The following is a 12,472-nucleotide window of genomic DNA, read 5'->3' on the forward strand; positions in this document are numbered from 1 at the left end:
GGAGGCGAGACCACATGATTAGATTAGCCCAATACCAGTTACATCCTGAAACAGAGTACGTCTCCTTTGAAGACAGGGCCTCCCTAAGATAAGACAAAATAGCAAGGTTCTATCAACAAGAAAAAGACAAGAGAAAGTTGGTTGGTTAGAATGCAGCTTAAGGATGTATGAGTCATACCCTGCAAAAAGGCAGTCAGGATTGGAGTGCTGGGGTTTTCAGTTTAATTTACAGAAGTTTTCAATATGCAAACAAGGAAGCCCTATCTCACAATATAACTTTTCATCTAATATTTACAAGGTAGATCAAGTGAATAATTTCACTGACACAGGTGAGACTGAGGCACCACTTCCAGTGGTTTGCTCAAAACCCATAGTTAGCTAAGACTATAGAATTACTATACTCAAGATGCCCTAACTTCTAGAACCATCGCCATACCACTCTCCTGCCTGTGTTCCTAAGAGACTCTTCTCCAAGATTTGGAACTTTGGGTATATAAATTTGATAAAAGGTATAGGGGTGGAGGTAGGGTGGGATACCTTATCTCTTTAAACATAAATCACATTTATAAATGGTCACCTGCTTCTGCTTATGACATTGTCCTATGGTTCCAGCCAAAGAGATCAAGTTGATGGCAGCCCATGTAAGCATAGTGAAACCTGGACCAACGCTGCCCCTTCCAGCTAACAAGCTAGTGTGAAATGAAAGCAACTTGTGTTGATAGTGTTGACAGAAGGTGTCACATACAAATTATAGTCAGTTCAAAAATTAACTGCCAGATTATTAATTTGAAGGAAACATACACAGTGTTGTTTCCCTCTTCTAGATCTCTGGCTGAGCTTTCTTTTCTGTTGATGCTGATCTCCCTGCTTTCCCCTGCTCCCTAGCACAACACTGGAGACTCCGAAAGTCTTCTCCAGTAAAGTCAGGCTTTTGCTCTTTTGAATTTTCTAGCGCGCCTTGGATATTGAATGACTTGGGGAATTCAGGCCAGTCAATTCCTAGACCTCAAATTTCTCATCTATAAAATAAAGTAAAATAAAATAAAATAATAGTTTGGAATAAATAGGCTAGGACTGCTCATTTCTCAGGAAGCTTTATAATGTATCTCTTCATTTCTCATGTTAAAAATATGTGATTATTAAATAAATAAGTATATATTTGAATACAAAAGTTCCCCATAATTCTACCTTACTCAAAGATAACTCATCAATATTTTGTTATATAGTCTTTGATATGTTACTTCCTGTTCACATACTATCATTTTATATATTATGGTCCACACATACTGTGCTTGCATTTTTTTTTTTTTTTTTTTTTTTTTTTTTGATATGGAGTCTCGCTCTATCACCAGGCTGGAGTGCAGTGGCATGATCTCGGCTCACTGCAACCTCTGTCTCCTGGGTTCAAGCAATTCTCCTGCCTCAGCCCCCGGGTAGCTGGGACTACAGGCACCCACCAGCACGCCTGGCTAATTTTTGTGTTTTTAGTAGAGATGGGGTTTCACCATGTTGGCCAGGATGGTCCCAATCTCTTGACCTCGTGATCCGCCCACCTCGGCCTCCCAAAGTGCTGGGATTACAGGCATGAGTCACCGCGCCCAGCCTGTTCTTGCATTTTTTACAGAGTAACTGGACATCCTTTCATGTAAATAATCTAGATATTTCTTTCTTTTTAATGACTACATAGTATTCCACTTCATAGATATGTTAAAACTTATTCATCTCCCCTCTTATTAACATATATTTGTGTGGTTTTCAATTATTCATCATTGCAAATAAAGCTGTTGTAAACACTCTTATAGACCCATCTTGGGACTCTCATCTGTGTCTTTCTGCAGGATAAATTCTGTAAAAAGGAATTGCTGAGCTAAGAGACCAGGATCCCTTTCAACAACTGCTGAAGACGCTGGGTCACCCAGGCAACAACCTCAAAACAGATCTTGTTTTGGAGTGAGAATTTCCTCTCTAAGTGGTGGCCTGAAAATTAGCAAATTTCCAGAACTGCACTCTTCTGATGGGTCTTTTCACTTCTTATCCAATATGCAGGCCTAAAATGAATCCTTTCTTGCTCGTTTTTATGGGTGATAATGTGTTCCTCCCACCCGGTGCTTCTTTTTATTTCACTATAGCTATAACAAGCACTTATAAGAACAGCAATCTAGGTTACCTGAAAACCTTTTCCTTGTTAACTTGTCTCAAAAACCTAAGACTAGAGATAGAATTGAAAGGCAGTATCTCAGTCATAGTTACATAAAGTTGCTCTTGGGCATATCATTAACTTTTCCCCCTGGTTTATCTATTTAAAAATAGGATTGCCATTCATTTGTTAGGCTTTAGTGGACAACTCACAGGCCTCATTAGGGTAGACATGCTCTATCCCTTTCCCTTCACACAAATGTAAAGCAGTTTACCTTAGAAAAATGCTAAGTGAATGAAATGCTTAAATAATAATAAACAAGTATCTTAATACTCTGTGATTAGCACTCTGTCATGACTAATGTTTGGACCTCCTCGTTTCTGTCAAAAATCCATTTTATCAGAGGCAGAAATGGCCTAAATTATTTGATATGCATTAGCTATGAAAAAGACCTCTTGCAGCACTAGATATTCAAGTCTGTGACCCTTCCCAGCTGGAGCAGCAATTAGGAGAGCGATCTGTTCCATTCAAACCCAAAAAAAGAAAGGATTCAATGCCAGCAACACAAAGCACAGTAGTTTTAAACTCAAGATACTCTCATTTCAATATTGACTCACATGACCTCCCCCTCTACCCCTTATCCCCAAATTGCTCTTATTGCCCTACAACCGTCTAGTATATCTCAAAGATGTCACAGGACCACCTGCAGAACAATTGCCTGCTTGTTAAATTGTAGACTCCTGGGCTTCATCCTGACTTTAAGAAAGTAGGCTCAGGAATATGCAATTTTTAACAAGTATCCCCAGGTAATTTTGATGCACTGTAGTATTCGAAGACCTCTACCCTCCTAGACCATGCATCTGAAAACATTCACATGCATAGGGGCACCGGGGTACCTTGTTAAGGTAACTCTGATCCAGAGGATATTGGGTAGGGCCTGAGTTTATACATTTCTAACAAGATCCCAGATGATGCGAATGCTGTGGATCCATTGACCACGCTTTGAGTGGCGAGGCTGCTGGAGGACAAAGCTCTAGGTGTTATAACCCATGTGTCATACAGGGCTTGAGCCCAGTGCATGTTCCTTTGGCTGAAAAAATGAATAAATGCCAAATCGGAGATAGTGAGAACATGGGAAATGTTATCTAGTTTATAACTAGCACTGAAATTTCTTCAGCACAGCCAGTGTGTTATGTATATTCGTATTTCTTTCAATATAAGACCTAGGGGGGTGTCTTTGTCTCTTTGTGTTGCTACAAAGGAATACCTGAGGCTGAGTATTTTATAAAGAAAAGAGGTTGATTTCGCTCATGGTTCTGTAGGCTGTACAAGAAACATGGTGCTAGCATCTGCATCTGGTGAGGGCCACTAGCTGCTTCCTCTCAAGGCAGAAGGTAAAGGGGAGCTGATGTGTGCAGAGATCACACGGAAGAGGAAGCAGGAAAGAGAGGGGAAGGTGTAAGGCTGTTTTTAACAACAATCTCTCAGGGAACTACTAGAGTAAGAACTCACTCAATACCTTGAGGACAGCACCAAGCCATTCATGAGGGGTCTACCTTTGTGACCCTAACACCTCCAACACTGGGGATTAAATTTCAAAATAAGGTTTGGAAAACAAACATCCAAACTATAGCATTCCACTCCTGGTCCCACAAACCTCATGTCCTTCTCACATTGCAAAATGCAATTATCTCTTTTAGTCCCCAAAAGTCTTAACTTATTCCATCCTCAACTCAAAAGTCCAAAGTCTAAAGTCTCAAGGTCTAAAGTCTAAAGACTCATAAGAGACTCAAGGCAAGTTCCTTCCACTATGAGCCTATAAAATAAAAAACAAATTATTTTTTTCCAAGATACAATGGTTGTACAGGCATTGGGTTAACACCCCCATTCCAAAAGGGAGAAATCAACCAAAAGAAAGGAATAACAGGCCCCACACAAGTCAAAAGCCAGCAGGGCAGACATCAAATCCTAACGCTCCAAAATGATCTCCCTTCATTCCAGGTCCCATATTTTGGGTACACCAGTGTGAAGTTGCCTTGCAAAGCCTTGGGCAGCTCCAATTCCATGGCTTTGCTAGGTGCAGGCTACACGGCTGCTTTGATGCATTAGAATTGAATGCTTGTGGCTTTTCCAGGCTGAGGGTACGTGCTACCAGTGGTTCTATAATTCTGGGCAGGTTCTATAATTCTATAGGCAGGGCAGTAGCTCTGCTCCCACTACTCCACAAGGCAGTGCCCTGGCAAAGACTCTCTGTGGTGGTTCCATCCCCACATTTCTGCTTGGCATTGTCTTGATAGAGTCTCTTTGCAATTCTCCACTCCTGCATCACGCTTCTGCCTAGGCATCTGGACTTAGAAACACATCCTCTGAAATCTAGGTGGAAGCTTACCAGCTTCCTCACTCTTGCATTCTGCCCATCCTCAGAATTAACACTACATTGAAGCCACCAAGGCTTACAGCTTGCCCCCTCCAGAGATGCAACCTGAGTAGTACTTGGGGGCCCTTTGAGCCCTCGACCTAGGGTATCTAGGGAGAGCCTACCTCAAAGATTTCTGAAATGTCTTTGGGGTCTTTTTTCCCTTTTTTTTTTTTTTTTTCTTTTACTCTTATCACCTATCTACTTTTAAGGTATGGTAATCTCTCTTTCTCCACAGCACTCTTGGATTTCTCACTTTAAAATGCTTTTTTCTTCTCTATCACATGTCCAAGTTGCAAATTTTTAAAATTGTTGTACCCTGTCTCTTTTTTAATTATAAATTCCAACTTTAGGTCCTTGTATTGCTCCTGTATCTGATTGCAGGTTGTTAAAAGCGATCATGTCACTTCTTGAATGCTTTGCTGTTTATAAATTTCTTCGGATTTGGTGGCTCATGCCTATAATCCCAGCACTTTGGGAGGCCAAGGCAGGAGGATCACCTGAGGTCAGGAGTTTGAGACCAGCCTGTTCAACATGGTGAAATACCATCTCTACTAAAAATACAAAAAAAATTAACTGAGTGTGGTGGTGCATGCCTGTAATCTCAGATACTCAGGAGGCTGAGGCAGGAGAATCACTTGAACCTGGGAGGCAGAGGTTGCAGTGAGCCGAGACGGCGCCATTGTACTCTAGCTGGGGCAACAAGAGCAAAACTCTTTATTAAAAAAAAATTAAAAAAAAAGAAAAATAAAAAAGAAATTATTTCTTCTGCCATATACCCTAGGTCATCACTTGTACGTTCAGCTTTCCACATAGCTGTAGGGCATAGACACAATACAGCCAAGTTCTTTGCTATGGCGGAACAAGGATGACCTTTGCTCTAGTTTCCAAAAAGTTCCTCATTTCCATCTGAGACCTGATAATTATGGTCTTTACTAGCATTTTAGTCACAATCACTTAAACAAGCTCTAAGAAGTTCCAAATGTTCTCTCCTCTTCCTGTCTTCCAATGAACTCTCCAATGTCTTTCAATCTCTGTCTGTTGCCCCGTTCCAAAGCTGCTTCCATATTTTCAGGTATCTTTATAGCAATGCCCCACTCCTCAGTATCAATTTTCTTACTCCAATTGTGTTGTTGTAAAGGAATACCTGAGGCTGGGTAATTTGTAAAGAAAAGAGTTTTAGGCTGGGCGTGGTGGCTTATGCCTGTAATCCCACCACTTTGGGAGGCCAAGGTGGGCGGATTACTTGAGGTCAGGAGTTCCAGACCAACCTGGTCAACATGGTGAAACCCCATCTCTACTAAAAATACAAATATTAGCCGGGTGTGGTGGTGGGTACCTGTAATCCCAGCTACTTGAGAGGCTATGGCAGGAAAATCGCTTGAACCCAGGAGACAGAGGTTGCCATGAGCTGAGATCGTACCACTGGGTAACAGAGTGAGACTCTATCTCAAAAAACCAAAAAAAGAAGTTTTATTTGGCTCATGGTTCTTCAGGCTCTAGAAGAAGCATGGCACCAGTATCTGCTTCTGACGAGGGTCTTACGCTGCTTTCATTCATAGAGGAAGGTGAAGGGAAACCAGCATATGCAGAGATCACATGGTGACATGGGAGTCAAGAGAGGGGAAAAGTGTCAGCTTCTTTTTATGATTATTATTATTTTTATTTTATTTATTTATTTATTTTTGAGATAGAGTCTCACTCTGTTGCCCAGGCTGGAGTGTAGTGGGGTCTTGGCTCACTGCAACCTCTGTCTCCTGGGTTCAAGTGATTCTCCTGCTTCAGCCTCCTGCGTGCCACCACTCCCAGCTAATTTTTTTATTTTTAGTGAAGATTGGGTTTCACCATGTTGATCAGGCTGGTCTCGAACTCCTGATCTTGTCATCCATCCATCTCGGCCTCCCAAAGTGGTGGGATAACAGGCATGAGCCACCGCACCCAGCCACCAGGTTCTTTTTAATAACCAGCTCTTGGAGGAATTCTCATGGGAACTAGTAGAGTGAGAACTCACTCATTACTCTGAGAACAGCACCAAGCCGTTCGTGAGGGATCCGTTCCCAAGACCCAAACACATCCCATTAGGCCCACCCCCAACGTTGGGGATCACATTTCAACATGCGTTTTGGAGGACAAACATCCAAACCATAGCAGGACAGTTAGTTGTCCTAATCAGGTGTACACATTGCACACAAAAGGTCACAGTCCAGAGGCAGCTGTTATAGAAACTTAGCTATCTTTATCTATGAACAACACTGGGGTCTTGTTAAATAACAAAAGAGATTAAGAGTACATCATTAAAAATCTGTGATGTGCAAGGCATGTGCACTGGTAAAATATTGCAGAGGTACTCCCTGATGTTGCAGGAAATTAAGAATTGAGAGAAAACAGTAGATGGTATTCCCAGGATATTAGCTTACTGATTAATTAGGCCTTCTAACTATGTGGTTAGCCAAATCCTGCTGAAAGCACCTGCCTTAATCATACGGTTTACTCGGGGCACTCTTGGAGCACTTACAAGGATGGAAACCTGGCACTGGAATGTATGACTGTCCTAGGCTTTCATACTAATCAATGCCTATATGTTGAGCTGAATTTGCCTTGGCACTTGTTTTTACTATAACCTGTTACTGAGTGTGTGAGAAGGTCTGTAACTCGCATTTAACTCTAACAAAGGTGAATAACCAAACTGGCTCATTCATATTGGCAGGCAATAATAAGTAGTTGGGTTCAGGGCCACTGCCGTCTTTATATTTGATCTGTCCATATACGTTTAAAACAATCAAAATGACTCACAAAGAATTATGTAACCAACATTGGCAATGTTCGTGGAAATCTATATCCATGAATGCACTTTCTCTCTTTAGCAACTCCTTGACACAGAACGGTAAATGACTTGAAAAAGACTTAAAATTTACATTTAGAATAGCCCTCCTTAGGACATTTCAAATTTAGGCAGGTAGAAGCAAAAATGGCCAAGGGCTGCTCTAGCTGGCCCAATTAGATGAGGTATGTGTCCTCCTAGTGGGTTAGGGGAGTTGTGAGATTGCAACCATGATCCTGATCCTAACTCCCAGAGAAGAAAGACAAAGATGGGAGGCACTGACTGGAAGTAGAGGCACAAGTTTGGCTCCTACCTGTTCTACTGACTCCATCCAATTGATAAATAGCAAATATCTTCTTTAATGAAAAATTTGACTGAGAAAGCCTATCTTAGAAATCTCACAGTGTTCAGTAGCAGTATATTCAAAGCAGAAGAATAGTAGTAGTAATAATATGGCCAGGTGCAGTGGCTCACACCTGTAATCCCAGAACTTTGGGAGACTGAGACAGGTGGATCACAAGGTCGGGAGTTCAAGACCAGCCTGACCAACATGCAGAAACCCCATCTCTACTAAAAATACAAAAATTAGCTGGGAGTCATGGTGGGCTCCTGTAATCCCAGCTACTCGGGAGGCTGAGGCAGGAGAATCGCTTGAACCCAGGAGACAGAGGTTGCAGTGAGCCGAGATCACACCACTGCATTCCAGCCTGAGGGACAGAGCAAGACTCATCTCAAGAAAAAGAAAAAAAGAATAGTAATAGTAATAATCAATACTGAAATATAAATGAAGTGCTACTAATACATTTTATTAAATATTTGATATTAGGTATCCACTTTTCTGATTGAACTCTAGTGGATAAATTAGATGAGTATACAAAAACAAGAAAATGCAAAAGAATCTTCAATTATGTTTAGGGGACAAAGGTCTCATATGTAAGGAAAATATTAGCAGGCTTTGCCTGGTGAGATGGTACAAGCTGTTTTGAATGACTGTTCAGAGTATAGAAGTGTAATTTAAGCAGAGTTTGAGAGAGAGGTCCTGCAGAGAGTTTTTCCTTCCCTCTGGGGGTTCAGAAGATTTGTGGGCACACACATGAAGGCAGAGCTGAGAGGAGGCCATAGTGGGGAATGTTAAGGTTCACAGAACAAGTGGTATGAATGCTTTTCCAGAATTTACTCAATTACATATCGTTTAGAGGAAGACGAGGGAGGAGAACGTGTTTTGATCATCAAAGTGTAAGTTAAACTTTGGTGCTACTCAAATGTTGTATTAAATGTTCTATGAAAAAAGAGTCTGGGCTTGAAAGACCAGGAAGGAGACTCACTGCTGGCTACTTTTGCTTCTCCTGAAAGGACTTTTCATGCCTCAATTAAATCCTTGCCTTGTGCAATTTAGGTCATCCTTGCTGTGTTAACCAGCCCAAGGAGGTCAGCAGTGATATCCTACACAATCTAATGTTGAGTAGCTTTAAGGACCCAGGCCCAAGCTCTGTGATGGGGGTTGGCAACCTTTCTCTGTATATGTCCAGATAGTACATGTTTTAGTACATGTTTAGTCACTATGGCCCATCTGGTCTCTGTCTCAACTCCTCAACTCCATCACTGCAGCACAAAAGCAGCCACAGACTACATAAATGCACGCAGATAAATTAAGCTTTATTAACAAAAGCAAGGTCAGAGGTTGTAGTTCTCTGCTCTATGACAATGCAGTATATGTCTTTCCCTTGCTCTGTTTCCTGTGGGTAAAAGAAACATCTTTCATAGTAAAATTGTCCCTATTGATCCTTTATTAAAAGTTCAGCAAACATTTCTTTAGTACCATGTATGTAGACTATACTATATTAGTTTATTGCAGGATCTGGCCAGCAGCCCACAATGCAACAGGGCTCTTTCTTCGTTCCCAGGCGGATCGGCAGGTCGAGAAATAATAAACACATACAAGAGAGTGAAAGCTGGGTCCGGGGGGTCACTGCCTTCTGGTCCCATGGTGCTGCCAACGTACTGGATATACCAGCATTTATTATTAGGTTTAGTGAGGGTAGGGTAGGTTAGTGAGGGATTTAGGGTCATTTAATTATGAGGTGAGATGGTCACATGGGGACAAAGTAATTCTTTAACATAACATCTGTATGCATAATTACAGTATACAGAGCTAAGAATTTACAATATAGTGTGTGCATCAATAAGTTCTAACAGAGCCTTAAAACAGAAACACAGTCTTCCCATAACCTATGATTAGCAAGATATTAAACAGCAGTAACAGTTGCAGCAAAAGTTGGTTACGAACAATCCATAGAAACAGGATGTAAAGCTAGACAACCAGATAGACCAGAAATTCTCAGAAGGGCATATGCCGTAACCCTAAAGAGGCCTAGAAGAGCCGTGGCAAGAGGAGGGCTTTTATAGCCCTATCTTATCCATATGAACAGGCGCCCCTCATGCATCCATTTATAGGCTCTCCACAAGGGTCACATTCCATTCCCAGAACTATGAATATCTGCTTTTCTGGGATAGGAATCTTGGTGATGTGAAACGTTCCTGACCGCACGTCTGTTCATAGGCTCTCTGCAGAGGGAAGCACATCAAGCACTGTTGGCTCATTCTGGCAGTCCAAATTGGCATTGCCTTTACACAATCCTGCATGCAATTTTGTATTCACAATAATCAGGAGCATTTCATCTTTCACTCTGTAGCAATAGTTTCAGGGGGTCTCCCTACATTAGCTACTATGGGATGAGGGAGCAGTTTGAGATGGGAAGAAAGGAAAGATGTATAATATCTTTTTCTTTTCCCCCAAAGTGTCTTTAATCTCCCTAGGGAACACAGGCATATGGGTAAACAGGACAAGTCAAAAAAGAGTAAGGAAGTTTAGAGTAGAAGCAGTCAGGTACAGATTACAAACTCTATGTATCTTTTTTGGTATGTTCCATTGCCCCAGTTATTTATGAACGGTACAGAATTCTCCCAGAGAGCAGGAGGTGCAGTGTTGACTGGCGAGATTGTGTATTCATTGATGAGATTCAGCCTGTTGTGTTTAGACATTATCTATCTCATCCTCTTTGTAAAGGCAATGTTACTAGTGCATTTATCCAAACAGTAGAGAACTTTTGCCTATGTGATATATCACTGCTTCTCAAATTTCAGTGTTCCTAAGTATCACCATTAGGGGATCTTGTTAAAATACAGATTCTGGTTCTGTGGGACTGGGGAGGGGCGTAAGATTCTACATTTCCAAAATGTCATTGCTGCTAGTCATCAGTACATACTTGGATGAATGGCAAGATACTTCAATAACTATGCAAACAGCATCCCAGACTGAAAGTATTTTCTACTACAGGAATTTCAAAGTGTAAATGTTGAAGAGCTAAATGATCCCACTTCCTTAAAATGTGTTCTCTCTCACAGCTTTCCTCCCCAACAGTAAGTATATAAATTCACCACTTATGACTCATCTTGAAAATGTGAAAGCTGCTGTGAAAATATACAAGCAGATTATCTGAGTTGGTTAATGCTTTACTAAACTTTAATATTATACTTTAGGTGGAAATGGCTTCCTGGATAAGGGTGAGCCCCCAAGCAGTATTTTGAGAGAATGGGATAAAGGAGAGAGAACATCTGGTGAGGAGATAGAGTCATGAGTGTTTAGGTCACAGAGGGTGTCTAAGACACCCAAAACCTAAATTTAAATGGCTCGAATTGCTGTGGACACATAAGGGACTATAGACCCAGGACTGAAAGAGCAAGATGGGAGAAAGTGTTCAGACCAAACATAGAAGAAGGTCCAGAGGAAACACGGTCTAGGGAGAGACCCTGGCATTTCATGCACTGCACAGCTGAAGGTGTTAACCCACACAATGGTGGGACCAGTCACTTGGCGAGTGACAGCCCAATGATAACAACCAAGGAGGATTTTGCAAGCAAATTTGATTCCTTGCAACAAGTAAGAAAAATACCAGGAATAGCTCCCAAAGCAATGCTTCCCCAGGCTGGAGGATGGGTCAGGTTTTATAAGCATAAGGCAATCAGGGGTGATCCGATTGCATAGTACAATGAGATGATGTTGAGAGTCATGATCTGACTGGATTTTTCCATGGTGTGACGCCAGATCTGATTGGATCCTGGATCCTGCCATATGGTACCCATTTCTTAATTCAGTGCCAGCTCCTCACCCAAGCATTTAGGTTCCCCTGTGGTTTCACACTTGCTTCATTTGAGCATGCTCAGGTTATATGATCTGAGGGTCCGTGGCAACTGAACAATCACTCATAACTTTGTAAAAGTTGAGCCAGATTGGTCTGGTGTGGCTACAAAATGGATCTGAGGAATAACCTAGTTATTTGTTTCTCTTCTTTCTGGTTCCATGCTCCAAAAGTAAATTGCTCATCATTAATAGGGGCTCACCAAGAACACCACTCTGAACCTGAAGATATCAAATCAAGCTCTCCATCTCCTCCCTGCACCCAACTCTTGGGCAGGCATATCAGAAGCTCACGGAGGAAGTGGGAAATTCTGTGTCTGATAGATCCCACAGTTTTGAGAATTCAGAAAGATCACTTATTTGATAGATGAGTAACCCAAGGTCTAGGGACAATTGGCTTGCTCACACTTAGATAAGCCATTTTTCTAGAGTTGGACTGCAAACTTAGACCTCCCAACACTCATGTTAATATCAATCTACTACAATCTCTACTCTTCTTTGACGGAACACTTATTAGATACTCGTATTAGTCAGTTCTCACACTGCTATAAAGAATTACCTGAGACTGGGTAATTTATAATGAAAAGGTTTTGTTTTATTGTTTATTTGTTTTTGAGACAGAGTCTCACTCTTGTCACCCAGGCAGGAGTACGATGGCACAATCTTGGCTCACTGCAACCTCTGCCTTCCGGGTTCAAGTGATTCTCCTGCCTCAGCCTCCCAAGGAGCTGGGATTGCAGGCTCCCGCCACCATGCCTGGGATTTCACTATGTTGACCAGGCTGGTCTCCAACTCCTGACTTCAGGTGATCCACCTGCCTTGGCCTCCCAAACTGCTGGGATTACAGGAATAAGCCACCACTCCTAGCCAATGAAGAGGCTTAATTGACTTACAGTTCTG

Source organism: Rhinopithecus bieti, unplaced genomic scaffold, assembly GCF_001698545.2.
Source record: "Rhinopithecus bieti isolate Rb0 unplaced genomic scaffold, ASM169854v2 scaffold_30732, whole genome shotgun sequence".
Classification (NCBI taxonomy): Eukaryota; Metazoa; Chordata; class Mammalia; order Primates; family Cercopithecidae; genus Rhinopithecus; species Rhinopithecus bieti.